Here is a 14236-nt window from a genome sequence, read left to right on the forward strand (position 1 = left end):
TGCAGAGAAGAGAGGGAAAGAAGAATGAAATGAAATGAATTGACAAACTAAGCTGGTGCTGGCGAGCTAGGAATGTGTTTGTGGTGGCTATTTCATTTGATTATTTATAGGAGAATAGGTGAGGTTGGCCAAGCCGTTACTTATCTCATGAAATCTCTTTCTTTCTCTACATTGGTTGATACATGAGTGAGATTTTTCTGAATTCCTATGTGGGACCCTCCAAGCCAGGCATTAAGCATGGGACCTGGATTCTTGATTGTTTCTTTGTCTTGTAGCTCCTCATAAAGACATCAAGAATTTTCTATTGGCTAGGGTTTTGTCTCAGAACAAATGATTGTCTGCCACGTATCTCATGATCATCAGATATCTATCTATTTTCGAGTGAAAAGGTATCCAATTGTCTATCCACTGGAGAGACTGAATGAGAGTGATAAATGTATGACAGGGTGAACATGCAAAGAGTACATCAAGTGATTGAGAATTTCTTAAATCTTCGAATCAAGGGTATCAATCTGATGCCAAAACAACTGATGACATAAAACTGTACGTCATATTGAATCATTTAAAATATGGTATTCTACAGTTTTAAAAACGGTTCCAAATTTGGTATGATATGTCATTTAATTTGTACCAATACTGCCTTTTATACCATTGTGTACTACTTGAACCAAAGCTAAAAGTACCCATGTTTGCAGTATGGGTACAAATTAAAACAAAACTCACTTTAGGCGTTTGTTCTTAAAGCTAAGTATGTGATACGACGAAAATTGCACCGAACCTTTGGACTGGGTTCATAATCTTCCTCGAGATTAGACTGTAGCCGGGATCCACCAAAAGCTAATTTAATGATCATAAAGGTGCCGTGTTTCAGTTATCAGTTCAGTAAGATCTCCCAAACCTTGCGGTAGACGAAGTTGACTTGTAGGAGGCAACTATCAGTAAAGCAGTGAAGGAATTGTGCTGAGATTGATAACTATTTGCAGTTCCAAATATCTAGAAGGAAACCCTATGATCGGACGGCCACCGAAAGAGATCGAGACATCACTCAATGGTCGAGAATTGGAGGTAAGGTCTATATAAACAAATGATCAACTTACTCCAAAGGTATCTGAATCATTCCCCAATTACGTATTCATTATGTTGTTCCATTGGCCTAAAATGAAGGTGTTGTCATTGTTGGCAACTTAAGTGGGCTTTGATATGGAAATTAGATTTGAGAGAAAGAATCCAATTCAAATAAAGAAAACTCAAGAATCCCGTTTTTGAGGGTCTCTGTCCAGCGTTGATCAACCCTTTCATCGGATGGTCATCCAGTGTCTGATTGAGCCGATTTTTGGAGGAGAGCTTCACGACTTCTTGATCTTCAAATCCAACGGTGGGATTGGTCATTAGAGATCTTTAAGTTAGTCCGATTGGTACGTCAAAACACTCCTTGTTTAAGTCAGATAGGAACTCAGAGTTTGATTCAAACTCTGAGTCCAGTTTTGATCAACCTCTTCATCGGATAGTCATCCAGTGTCCGATTGAGCCGATTTTTGGAGGAGAGCTTCACGACTTCTTGATCTTCAAATCCAACGGTGGGATTGTTCATTGGAGATCTCGAAGTTAGTCCGATTTGTACGTTAAAACACTCCTTGTTTAAGTCAGATAGGAACTCTGAGTTTGATTCAAACTCTGAGTTAAATTAATCTATAAAAGGAGAGCAAACTCCAGCAAAAGAGAGGACGTTTCGAGGAGCTTGGGAAAAGCGTGGAGGTCGAACCAGAAGACGTTGGTTGGCTATGGAGATCTGAAGCTTGGGAATAAGAAGTCTCTTGTTTTGCTGAACAAGAAAGAAAGTAAAAGAGAAGAAAGAAGAAGCAGCAGAAGAAAAGAAGGGAACATGGTTGTATGGCTTTTTTAAAGAGAGAAAACTGAAAAAGATTGAAAAGAGAAAAAAAAAGAGTTGGAGAAAAAGAGAAACAAGTATTGTTACCATGCATCTTACACAAGTTGAAGTAACCCGTATTCACAAGTGATTGTCTATTATTTTCTAGGTTATGATTAATGATGAAGAACCTAGATCATATGTAATTTGGGGAACTTGAATTATTGGTTTACATTGTGACCTAGCAAGTTGGAGCTTGTCTAGGGGGTTGGGGTTGGTGCCCTTGTCTGAATTGCATTTTAGACTATAGCGAGGGATTGGTGTTCCCTGGATTGTTGTAGATCAAAATAATGTGACCTAGCAAGTTGGAGCTTGTTTAGGGGGTTGGGGTTGGTGCCCTTGTCTGAATTGCATTTTAGACTTTAACAGGGATTGGTGTTCCTGGACTGTTGTAGCAGTCAAAATATCTAAGAGTGTATTGAGTAATATACGAAACCCTAGGTTGGGTATTATTCCGTGGATGTAGGCAATTTGGCTGAACCACGTAAACTCTAGTGCATTGCGTTTTTGTTTATTTTTCTTTGTTGCACATATTGGAGTGCCTTGATTGCAGAGTGGTGGTATACTGTCTGGTAGACCCAGCCACATTGTGGTGAATTTTTGAAGACACTGATTCACCCCCCCTCTCAGTGTCAACTTGGGACTAACAATTGGTATCAGAGCCAAGTTCCCGTGAAGAGAAGTGTAACCACTTCGGGATTTGATCAGAGAGTTTGTAAGAATGGCCACAAGTGAAGGCAGCTCCAAAGACTTTGGGAAAGTTCCTATTTTTTATGGTATAGGATATGTTTTTTGGAAAAGAAGAATGCAGATATGCATCGGATCTCTAGGGTATGATGTATGGCAGTCTGTGATTAATGGCTATGAGGAACCAGTAGCTCCACTTATAGACAATGAGGCAAAAATGGCTTATGCACACAATCTCAGGGCGTTAAATGCTATCATGTCTGGGCTGAATAAAGAAATCATGGCTAAAGTAATGGAGTGTGATACGACTAAAAAAGTCTGGGACAAAGTTGATAAGCATCTATGAAGGGGACATCAAGGTTAAGAAAGCCAAACTGCAAATCTTCAGAGCACAATTTGAAAGTCTTAAGATGACTGAAGAAGAAGACATAGACAGCTACATGGTCAAAGTAAATGAGGTTGTAAACTCCATCAGAGGAGTTGGAGAAAAAATTGAAAATTCTGTGATATGTCAGAAAATTCTCCGATCTGTGCTTCCCAAATATGACTCCAAAGTCTCAGCCATTGAAGAAGCCAAAGACTTGGATACAATCACTCTTGATGAAGTACATGGAACACTTAAAACCTATGAGATGAGAACTGAAAAGGGAAAGTTCACAGAGAAGGAAGCAGCATTCAAAGCAATGAAGAAGCTAAGGGTCAAAGAAGAAAAAGAATTTGAAGACTCTGATGATGAACTTATAGCTTACTTAGCTAGAAAGTTTAAGAAAGGAACAGGTAAACACAAGGGAAAAGCACCTTTTAAGTGTTTCAGTTGTGGTGGAATAGGACACTTTGCCTCTAAATGTCCTAAGAGAGGAAATATAGATGAAGAGGAAGATGTTGAGGAAGAGAGAAATGAATGCTACTCCTCTAAAGAAGAATCAGATGAAAACAATGACTCAACTGATGAGGTTTTATTTATGGCTATTGAAGATGATGAATCACCTCAAACTAAAGAAAAGTCGGATGATAATGAAGACACTGAAGGTGAAATTGATTATGTTGGTGAGTTGTACTCTACCTTGCTTGATCTCAAAAAGGAAAGGAAGAAAAATAGAGAAATGAAGAATCAACTTGAAAATTCTGAGACAAAAATCAAGGAGTTGACTGTCACAATTAGTGAATTGGAGCATGTTATAAATGACTCATCATCTTGCCTCTCTCTCAAGTGTATAGAGTGTGAAGAACTTGAGAAAGAAGTTGGAAGGTTAAGATCATAACTTGAAGGAGAACAAAAGAGGAGTTATTTAGAAGCTACCACATCATCCACTCCAGTTACATTGAACTTAAAGGACAAGACAATTGAAAATCAAGTGACAGGGACTACTCATTTTACTTCTACTTGGGGAAGAGATAAGGTACTAGATGAGATCTTGAGTGTTCAGAGGTCACCTCATATTAAAACTGGTCTTGGATACTCAAAGGGGGAATGTTCAAATGTAAATAAGACCAATGGAAATAGAAATACAACAAATCCAATGAGTCTTGATGAGGAGCACCAAAAGAATTCATATATTGCACTACAGAAAAGGAGAATAGGCGAATTAGTGGCGGTTTTTGATAAAGCGACACTAATAATGGATATTTAGTGGCGGTTGAAAAACCGCACAATTAGAAAAAACACGGGCCCATATGGGAGGCACATGGGTTGAGGAAAGATCTAGGGTTTATTGGCGGTTTTATAAAACGCGGAATTATTAAAACATCAGGACGTGCGATTACCGCCGCAAATATCAAATATCAGTGGCCTTTCTATATTACCGGACTAAATATATTAATATTTAGTGGCGTTTATATATTACCGCCACTGAAGATAGATATGCAGCGGTTCATAACCCTAGACTTTACCGCCGGCTTTACCTCAATACTCCCGCCCAATCCCGCGCAATTTTCACTATTTCCGCGATTTACATTTTCAGCTCCAAATCTCAACCAGTTGTTTTTATTTCAGACGACAGCTTCAGAACCAGAGAGATCGATAGGACTCAAGGTGAGAAATCCACTCGAAATTTTGGATCAGCCGGCACCGCAAGCACGGGACCAACCCGAGGTTCTTCCCTGGACAAACCGGTTCTGTTCGCGTGGGAGAGGGAAGCCAAGAGCAGCAGCAGAGAGAAAAGAGCAGGAACGAAGAGAGAAAGTCAGATTGATTTATTAGTGACCACTTACAGAGTGAAGAAATGGTTTGGGTTTGAGGAAGTTATGCCGCAGCTGGTTTGTTCAAAAGAGATTGTACAGTGGCAACAGATCTGCAACGAAGCAAAGAAATACCGTGTTGGACTTTGAAGGAGACGCGATGGTTGGAACTTCTAAGCCCCAACTGCTTCGACATCAAGGCACCGAATGGAGCTATCTATCTTTTTTCTCTCTTTTCTACTCTCTCGAATTTCTTTTCTCGATTCGCCTCGCGATTTAGGGTTCTTGTCGCGTCTCCGCTCTCTGCCTTTTGCATCAGGTATTGATCGTTCTCTTTTTCTCTTTCTCTATGTGGTTTATTGATTGTTTGTTTATCTCTGAATAATTGAAACAAAACCATGTATAGTGCATGAAAAGGTATTCCATATGCTGTTGAGTATGTATAGATAATTACAGAACCAGATTGTTAATTAAGGTGTTCCATCTTGTTTGTTATTAAGGTTTGTTAATTTAATTTTGGGCTAGTTATAAGAATTCACAGGTGACACGGAGCAGATACCGAAGATTTGGGGGGTGTGGTATGTCATTTAGTAGGTGATGAACACGGCATGAGTTGGTTCTTTTGTTCATTCAAGCACCAAAGCTGGAGGAGAAGGAGGGATTAGGGAAGTAAGTGTCTATTAGTGACATGATATTTCATTAAAGGGTTGTTAATTTGAAAGTTGGAATATTCTAAACCTATCCGGTTGATGAAAAAATATGTTTATTGGGTTGTTAGTTGTTTAACAATTTTTATTTCTAGTTTAGCTCATATGATGCATTTAACAAAGAGAAGCAATTAAAGGGTCATCTCTAGTGATGGATTTCAGAAAAGTTTTAGAAATTCAAATTCAGATTTGGAACTGAACAAAAGAACAGAGGGTAGAGTGTTGATCTGTTTTCAAATTCAAATAGGCATAATTGGACGGGAGATACGGGGCAATATATATGGGATAGCAGTTGCGGAAGGAAGGACAAACAAGAAAGGAAACAAGGTGAGTAGAATAAATAATCAACTGAATCTGTCTTTCCCTTTCGTTGTTTTAAATGTCTTAGCTGAAGCATATAAATGCTTTTGTGAAAGAATATACTAATAGCTCTATTCTCTCTTATCTATTGGTCTTTCACCGATTGTTCAATTCATTGCTTCTACATTGGAGCAGTTTACCTTGGTAAGAGGTAGTAACAACTCTATTTCCATCTTCCGTCTTTTCGTTTGTCATGTTAATCTTCTCGGGATTAAATACTTACACTTCTTGTTTATCCACCGGCGAGCTATCTAAGAAACTTAAATTCCTTGTCAGCCAAGGTGGTTGTGGAACTAGCAAACGAAAATTAAATCCAAGCTGGAGTGTTGTGCCATCCTTCATTTGTCGATGTAGATGACATCAAGGGTATTAAATTTGACAACAAATTCAAGATCATTCTTTATTTCATCAAAGTCATCTTTACGTGAAACGGGTTATGTGCGGAGCTTTAATCTACGGTAAATAGCTGGTCACAGTCATGAACGTTCTTAGGAACGATTGTTCAGCTTGACATACTTTTCGTTTTCTTCGCAATGAACTCTCTTAGCTGTTTTTTGTTTTTGGTTTTGTTTGATGAATGCTGAAACCCGCTTGGTATATCACCTCTAATTCTTTTCATTGTCTCTAGCAATTGGAGCAATATTTTCGCAGCCGATTATGTTTGCACCCCTGCAGGTATGTGAAGTTTTAAGAATCGGGTGCGTTTGTTACAACAGCTCATTGTTATATTAATTCCATCCGATGGTGCAGGTTCTCAATCGGGATGAGACACCTTACCTATAGTCTAGTATTTGGGGAAGGTGTTGTTAATGATGCCACCCGGTGGTGCTCTTTAATGCAATCCGGAGCTTTGATCTCTCGACATTGACACAGATCGCTTAAAGTTTGTTGGCAATTTCTTTATTTATTTATATCAAGCACCTTTGGGAGTGATTGTGAGTCTTCTCTCGCGCTCTTTTCTCTATTAGCCCCCCGAATTTGTTGGACCATCCGTTAGAACCTCCATTTACATTATTATTGCCTTGTAGGCTGGATTGCTAAGTGCATTCATTATTAAGAAGTTGTAATATGGAAGGTATGCAATTTGTTTAAATTTTTTCTTTAATATTTCTGCCATTCTTCTATCTTTGGTTGAACATTCTATTTCGTGTTTACCGGCCCATCTGCAATACTTATGGTCTATCCGTATTTAGCTTTACCTTTTAAATGGGAGTGGGGGAATAAGTTTTAGAAAAAGATTAAGGTGGAATGTCGCAACCTGTAATGATGCACATACAAGAGTGTACTTCATAGGCTAGGACCGCCTTTTTTTTTTTTTTTTTTGTGGTGGTTGTTGTTGGGGGAGAGGGGGGTAGGGAGGGGGGGGTTGGGTCTTCGGGATCCTAACGGTAGCTTCTTATGCAACCCATTGGTTCCCAGCAGGTGGCTTTCACAAACTTACTCATACTTTTCTCAATGACAACTAGTTTCTTGCAGCTCATCAGGGTCATGTCTTTATTGTCTAGCATGAATAAAAAATTATAATGGTATGCCATGCAAGTCATTTGCAATTTATTTTCTATCAATACTCTAATAGCTTTTGTTCTTGTGACTTCTAGGCACTCTACTTAAAGTTTTTCAGGTGAGAAGGCATTTTAGGCCTGAGTTTCTAGATCCACTCTCTGGTGATATATACATAGGATCCATGTGTTTATCTTACTAGGCTTTAAACCCTTTGATTGTTTTTCAGCCCTCGGGTTTGTACTTTTGCTATATGGTTCTTGTTCTTCCACGCACATGGTAATAGCTATACATTGTTTCTATGCTAAAGCATTTCTATTTTCATAAATCATCTCTACATATATATAGCGTGTGTTCTTATTGCAGGTTAGGAAGAAAGGAGTGCGACGTTTAGATCACCCAAGTGCCAAATTTGTGTCGTTTTTTTCTTCAAGTAGAGTACTACATGTAGTTTTTGTATATTTGTATACAAGTTGACTTGATTAATAAGTATTGTATTATTTTTCTTAAATTGTGTTCTTTGAATACTTTTAGCTTTTTTGAATTTTCTTTGTATTCATGTATTTGTATTATCTTTTAGGAATAAATGTAATAATAGCAAATACAGGGGAACTTTTTTTTAAAAAAATTAATCTAATTGGTGCGGTAAAATAAAACCGCCACTAATTAGAGGGAAATAACGAGTAAACACAATACAAATTCGAACACATTTGGGTTCATGAAACGACACTGAATTGACACAATGGTGGCGGTTTATACGCACAAATGGCCTATTTTCTATCCGAAAACATAATTAGTGATATATATGATTAGTGGGGTTTAATAAAACCGCCACTATTTGCACGTTACACGCGCGGTAACAAAAACCGCCACTATTAAATGGCTGCGGCACATTCCGTGGCGGATTTGTGGCGGTTTAAAAAACCGCCATTATTTAATTGGTGGCGGTTTTTGGCACTTCTAGTGGCGGAAAAAACCGCCACTAAAGGCAATTTTTTTTGTAGTGTTGGGAAGACCAAGCCAAAGATGAGTAAAGAAGGCTATACTGGAGCTTATCATAAAACATTTAATGGTCAAGGCTTTAATGGGTATTGTTATGGATGCAACAACTTTGGACATAAAGTGGCAAACTGTAGAAGACAAAACAAGGTTGTGGCATTCAACAACATAAACAGATTTGCTCCATTGGATAAGGTTAAAATAGAATGCTTCAGGTGTTTCAAGTTGGGACATATTGCAAAATATTGTTGGACTGCTCTTCCTTCACAGAAGGAGATAAACCTTCCCTAAAAGCTAGCTCAAAGACATGCACAAACAATTCAAAGAAAACCGATGGAACCTATTGATGTATCAGATAAAGCAGTTTGGGTTGAGAAAGGACAAAAAGGAAAAATGATAAATTCCTTGGTAGTTCAAACAGCTTTCAAGGCTCATAGTAGCGAGACACCTTGGATTCTTGATAGTGGGTGTTCCACACATATGACAGGTGACAAGAATAGGTTCTCAAGCCTTAATGTAGTGAAAGGTGGTTCAGTGAGATTTGGCAACAATGATGGGGCCAAAATTGAAGGTAGAGGCTCAGTTAAGCTGGATGAAGGAAAGTTAAAATCCAATAATGTTCTATATGTGAGTGGGCTCAAACACAATCTTCTTAGTGTGAGCCAAATCTGTGACGGTGGATATGAAGTTCTTTTCACTAAAGAAGGTTGTGAAATCAAGAAGCCAAAAAGTGGCAAAGCAGTGGCTTTAGGAACCAGAACAACCGGAAACTTATATGTCTTATCAAACACTAGTGAAGACAGGGGCATGGTGAGTCAAGAGGATGAAAGCTTGTTATGGCATAAGAGATTAAGAGTAAAGCTTGGGGTTGTGGCTCCAAGGGGGAGTAAGTGAGAAAATACATAGAACGTCATCTCTCCATAGGAAGGAAGGTGCGGTGGGCACTCCTATGGAAGAGTCTATGTAGGGGGAGCTCTATGGTAGGGGGAGCACAAAGCACCCTTTGTACTTGTTGTCAAAGGGGGAGAAAAGAGAAAATGAGGTTGAGTTGCCAACAATTCCAAAGGGGGAGATTGTTGTTCCATTGGCCTAAAATGAAGGTGTTGTCATTGTTGGCAACTTAAGTGGGCTTTGATATGGAAATTAGATTTGAGAGAAAGAATCCAATTCAAATAAAGAAAACTCAAGAATCCCGTTTTTGAGGGTCTCTGTCCAGCGTTGATCAACCCTTTCATCGGATGGTCATCCAGTGTCCAATTGAGCCGATTTTTGGAGGAGAGCTTCACGACTTCTTGATCTTCAAATCCAACGGTGGGATTGGTCATTAGAGATCTTTAAGTTAGTCCGATTGGTACGTCAAAACACTCCTTGTTTAAGTCAGATAGGAACTCTGAGTTTGATTCAAACTCTGAGTCCAGTTTTGATCAACCTCTTCATCGGATGGTCATCTAGTGTCCGATTGAGCCGATTTTTGGAGGAGAGCTTCACGACTTCTTGATCTTCAAATCCAACGGTGGGATTGTTCATTGGAGATCTCGAAGTTAGTCCGATTTGTACGTTAAAACACTCCTTGTTTAAGTCAGATAGGAACTCTGAGTTTGATTCAAACTCTGAGTTAAATTAATCTATAAAAGGAGAGCAAACTCCAGCAAAAGAGAGGACGTTTCGAGGAGCTTGGGAAAAGCGTGGAGGTCGAACCAGAAGACGTTGGTTGGCTATGGAGATCTGAAGCTTGGGAATAAGAAGTCTCTTGTTTTGCTGAACAAGAAAGAAAGTAAAAGAGAAGAAAGAAGAAGCAGCAGAAGAAAAGAAGGGAACATGGTTGTATGGCTTTTTTAAAGAGAGAAAACTGAAAAAGATTGAAAAGAGAAAAAAAAAAGAGTTGGAGAAAAAGAGAAACAAGTATTGTTACCATGCATCTTACACAAGTTGAGGTAACCCGTATTCACAAGTGATTGTCTATTATTTTCTAGATTATGATTAATGATGAAGAACCTAGATCATATGTAATTTGGGGAACTTGAATTATTGGTTTACATTGTGACCTAGCAAGTTGGAGCTTGTCTAGGGGGTTGGGGTTGGTGCCCTTGTCTGAATTGCATTTTAGACTATAGCAGGGATTGGTGTTCCTGGACTGTTGTAGCAGTCAAAATAATGTGACCTAGCAAGTTGGAGCTTGTCTAGGGGGTTGGGGTTGGTGCCCTTGTCTGAATTGCATTTTAGACTTTAACAGGGATTGGTGTTCCTGGACTGTTGTAGCAGTCAAAATATCTAAGAGTGTATTGAGTAATATACGAAACCCTAGGTTGGGTATTATTCCGTGGATGTAGGCAATTTGGCTGAACCACGTAAACTCTGGTGCATTGCGTTTTTGTTTATTTTTCTTTGTTGCACATATTGGAGTGCCTTGATTGCAAAGTGGTGGTATACTGTCTGGTAGACCCAACCACATTGTGGTGAATTTTTGAAGACACTGATTCACCCCCCCTCTCAGTGTCAATCTGGGACTAACAATCATTATTATGCTCTGCAACTTGCCAGAGCCTTGGTGATTAGTTAAGTAACTGACTTAAGCTTCAGAGGTGGCCTCCCGACCCTAACGGTCGGGCCACATCTAACTCTGTTTTGCAGGCCATCACCAAGGAATCTGGAGGCTTAAAATTTGATGGACGCATCATTTGTCGCCGTTTGTGGGAAACGCTTCAAGAAGCCATGGTAACTAGATCGGCAGCAGCGGCTACAGTGGCTCAGCAGATGGCAAACATCCCACCACTTCCTGGGGATACTAATCTGTCAAATGTTCCCCAAGGAAGCCAACCTCCTAAAATACGTTGTATGGTGCTTTTGTGATTTTCTTTCGACGTACAAGGAGGATTGTGAAAATAAATGAAGTTTCATAATTATCAATTTAGAGAGCGCAGACGTAACACAGGTAGCAATGGTTTGACAGAGAGGGGTATTCAAATTCACATGTTTTCTTCATTAATTGCAATCATTTTACATCACAAACAATGATATCTTGTCCACACACCAAATTCAAATGGAATGGGAGGAAGGACGAACCGTTCCCTAGCAAACCATTCTTTTAGCTTTAGCTCACTTCCCAGGGACGAAGTTTGTTGCATAGGCCCAAGCATTGTTACTGACAGGGTCAACAAAGTGATCATCCAAGTTCTCCAGGGGTCCCTTTCCAGTCACAATGGCCTGAACAAAGAACCCAAACATGGAGAACATTGCCAACCTCCCATTCTTGATCTCCTTCACCTTCAGTTCAGCAAAAGCTTCAGGATCATCAGCAAGCCCAAGTGGGTCAAAGCTACCACCGGGGTAGAGTGGGTCAGTGATTTCTCCAAGCGGTCCACCTACAACCCTGTATCCCTCAATAGCACCCATCAAGATAACCTGCGTAGCCCATATTGCTAGAATGCTCTGTGCGTGGATCAAGCTTGGGTTGCCCAAGTAATCCAATCCACCCTCAGAGAAAATCTGTGCACCGGCCTTGAACCACACTGCTTAACCAAACTTGACACCATTGCATGCAAGAAGCTCTGGGAAGACACAACCAAGAGCTCCAAGCATAGCCCATCTGCAGTGGATGACCTCAAGCTCCCGGTTCTTGGCGAATGTCTCGGGGTCGGCAGAGAGCCCAGCAGTATCCCAGCCATAGTCACCGGGGAATTCACCTGTAAGGTAGGATGGAGGCTCACCGAAGAAGGGTCCCAGGTACTTCACACGGTCGGGGCCATACCATGGGCTGCCGGAGGAGACGGTTTTTGATGCCGCCTTCCTCATGGTGATCCTTCCCAAACCCAGAAGATTAGAGTCCAATGGGGAAAGCTTGACTGCCTTTCCGGCTAGAGAGGGAGAGGAGAGAGCCATAGTCGAAGTCACCATTGAAGAGAAGAGAGGGAAAGAAGAATGCAATGAAATGAATTGACAAACTAAGCTGGTGCTGGCAAGCTAGGAATGTGTTTGTGGTGGCTATTTCATTTGATTATTTATAGGAGAATAGGTGAGGTTGGCCAAGCCTTTACTTATCTCATGAAATCTCTTTCTTTCTCTACATTGGTTGATACGTGAGTGAGATTTTTCTGATTTCCTACGTGGCACCCTCCAAGCCAGGCATTAAGCATGGGACCTGGATTCTTGATTGTTTATTTGTCTTGTAGCTCCTCAAAAAGACATTAGGAATCTTCTATTGTCTAGGGTTATTCTGGGGACAAATGATGGTCTGCCACGTATCTCATGATCATCAGACATCTATCTATTTTCGAGTGCAAAAGTATCCAATTGTCTATCCACTGGAGAGACTGAATGAAAGTGATAAAAGTATGACAGGGTGAACATGCAAAGAGTACATCAAGTGATTGAGAAATTCTTAAATCTTCGAATTAAGGGTGTCAATCTAATGCCAAAACAACTGATGACATAAAACTGTACGTCATATTGAATCATTTAAAATATGGTATTCTACAGTTTTAAAAACGGTTCCTAATTTGGTATGATATGCTATTTAATTTGTACCCATACTGCCTTTTATACCATTGTGTACTACTTTTGAACCAAAGCTAAATGTACCCATGTTTGCAGTATGGGTAAAAATTAAAATAAAACTCGCTTTGGGCATCTGTTCTTAAAGCTAAGTATGTGATATGACGAAAATTGCACCAAACCTTTAGACCAGGTTCATAATCTTCCTCGAGATTTGACCGTAGCCGGGACCCACCAAAACCTAATTCAATGATCATAAAGGCGCCACATTTCAGTTATCAGTCCGGTAAGATCTCCCGAACCTTGCGGTAGATGAAGTTGACTTGTAGGAGGCAACTATCAGTAAAGCAGTGAGGGAATCGTGCCGAGATTGATAACTATTTGCGGTTCCGAATATCTAGAAGGAAACCCTACGATCGAACGGCCACCGAAAGAGATTGAGACTTCACTCAACGGTCGAGAATTGGAGGTAAGGTCTATATAAACAAATGATCAACTTACTCCAGAGGTATCTGAATCGTTCCCCAATTACGTATTCATTATTATGCTCTGCAACTTGCCAGAGCCTTGGTGATTAGTTAAGTAACTGACTTAAGCTTAAGAGGTGGCCTCCCAACCCTCACAGTTGGGCCACATCTAACTCTGTTTTGCAGGCTATCATCAAGGAATCTGGAGGCTTAACATTTTCTGGACGCATCATTTGGTGCCGTCTATGGGAAACACTTCAAGAAGTCATGGTAACCAGATTGGCAGCAGCGGCTCAACGGATAGCAAACATCCCACCACTTCCTGGGGATAATAATCCGTCAAATGTTCCCCAAGGAAGCCTACCTCCTGAAATACATGGAGACAAAGTTGATGGAATAGAACATCAAAACCATCTAAATCCTCTTCAGCATCAAGTGGACCAAATGCAGGTCCAATTCCTAGAGATGCAGGATGTGATCCACACATTGGTCAGACAGTGGTGGCTCCTCAGGGTCCTAATCAAGTAGAAGCCCAGAGAAGTGCGGGAGGAGCAGAAGAGCGAATACCACTCATTCGGGCGATTTCTGTCGAAAGAGAAAGACAACCAGCAGAAGGCAAGAACTTTGGACCAAACGCTCAAAGGGACCTTCTAAGGTGAGCCCGAGATTTGAGAACTATCGAATTTCCAAGAAGAGACAATTGGTATGACAGGCCGCAAGCCAGTTGAACCGAATCCCGAACGAGACTGTCGAGAGGATTTTGCACTCACTCTCCAACATCCAAGCGTTACAAGAGAGCGACCGTTCGGACAAAGGATGGGCGATTGTTGCATATCGGCCGAGAGCTTGCCAACATAAACCAAAGGTTGGGGCAACTCTCTCGAGGGCGAAAAACTGATGATATTTATTCGGTCATCCGG

At 40.4% G+C, this 14236-nt stretch overlaps 1 pseudogene; it reads right to left on the minus strand.

Annotated features, from left to right (window-relative positions):
- Positions 1–11398: 11398 nt before the first annotated feature.
- LOC149005196 (chlorophyll a-b binding protein, chloroplastic-like) lies at positions 11399–12252 on the minus strand (annotated as a pseudogene).
- Positions 12253–14236: the final 1984 nt, after the last annotated feature.

Source organism: Hakea prostrata, chromosome 9, assembly GCF_041222555.1.
Source record: "Hakea prostrata isolate BN-2017 chromosome 9, UWA_Hpros_2, whole genome shotgun sequence".
Lineage (NCBI taxonomy): Eukaryota > Viridiplantae > Streptophyta > Magnoliopsida > Proteales > Proteaceae > Hakea > Hakea prostrata.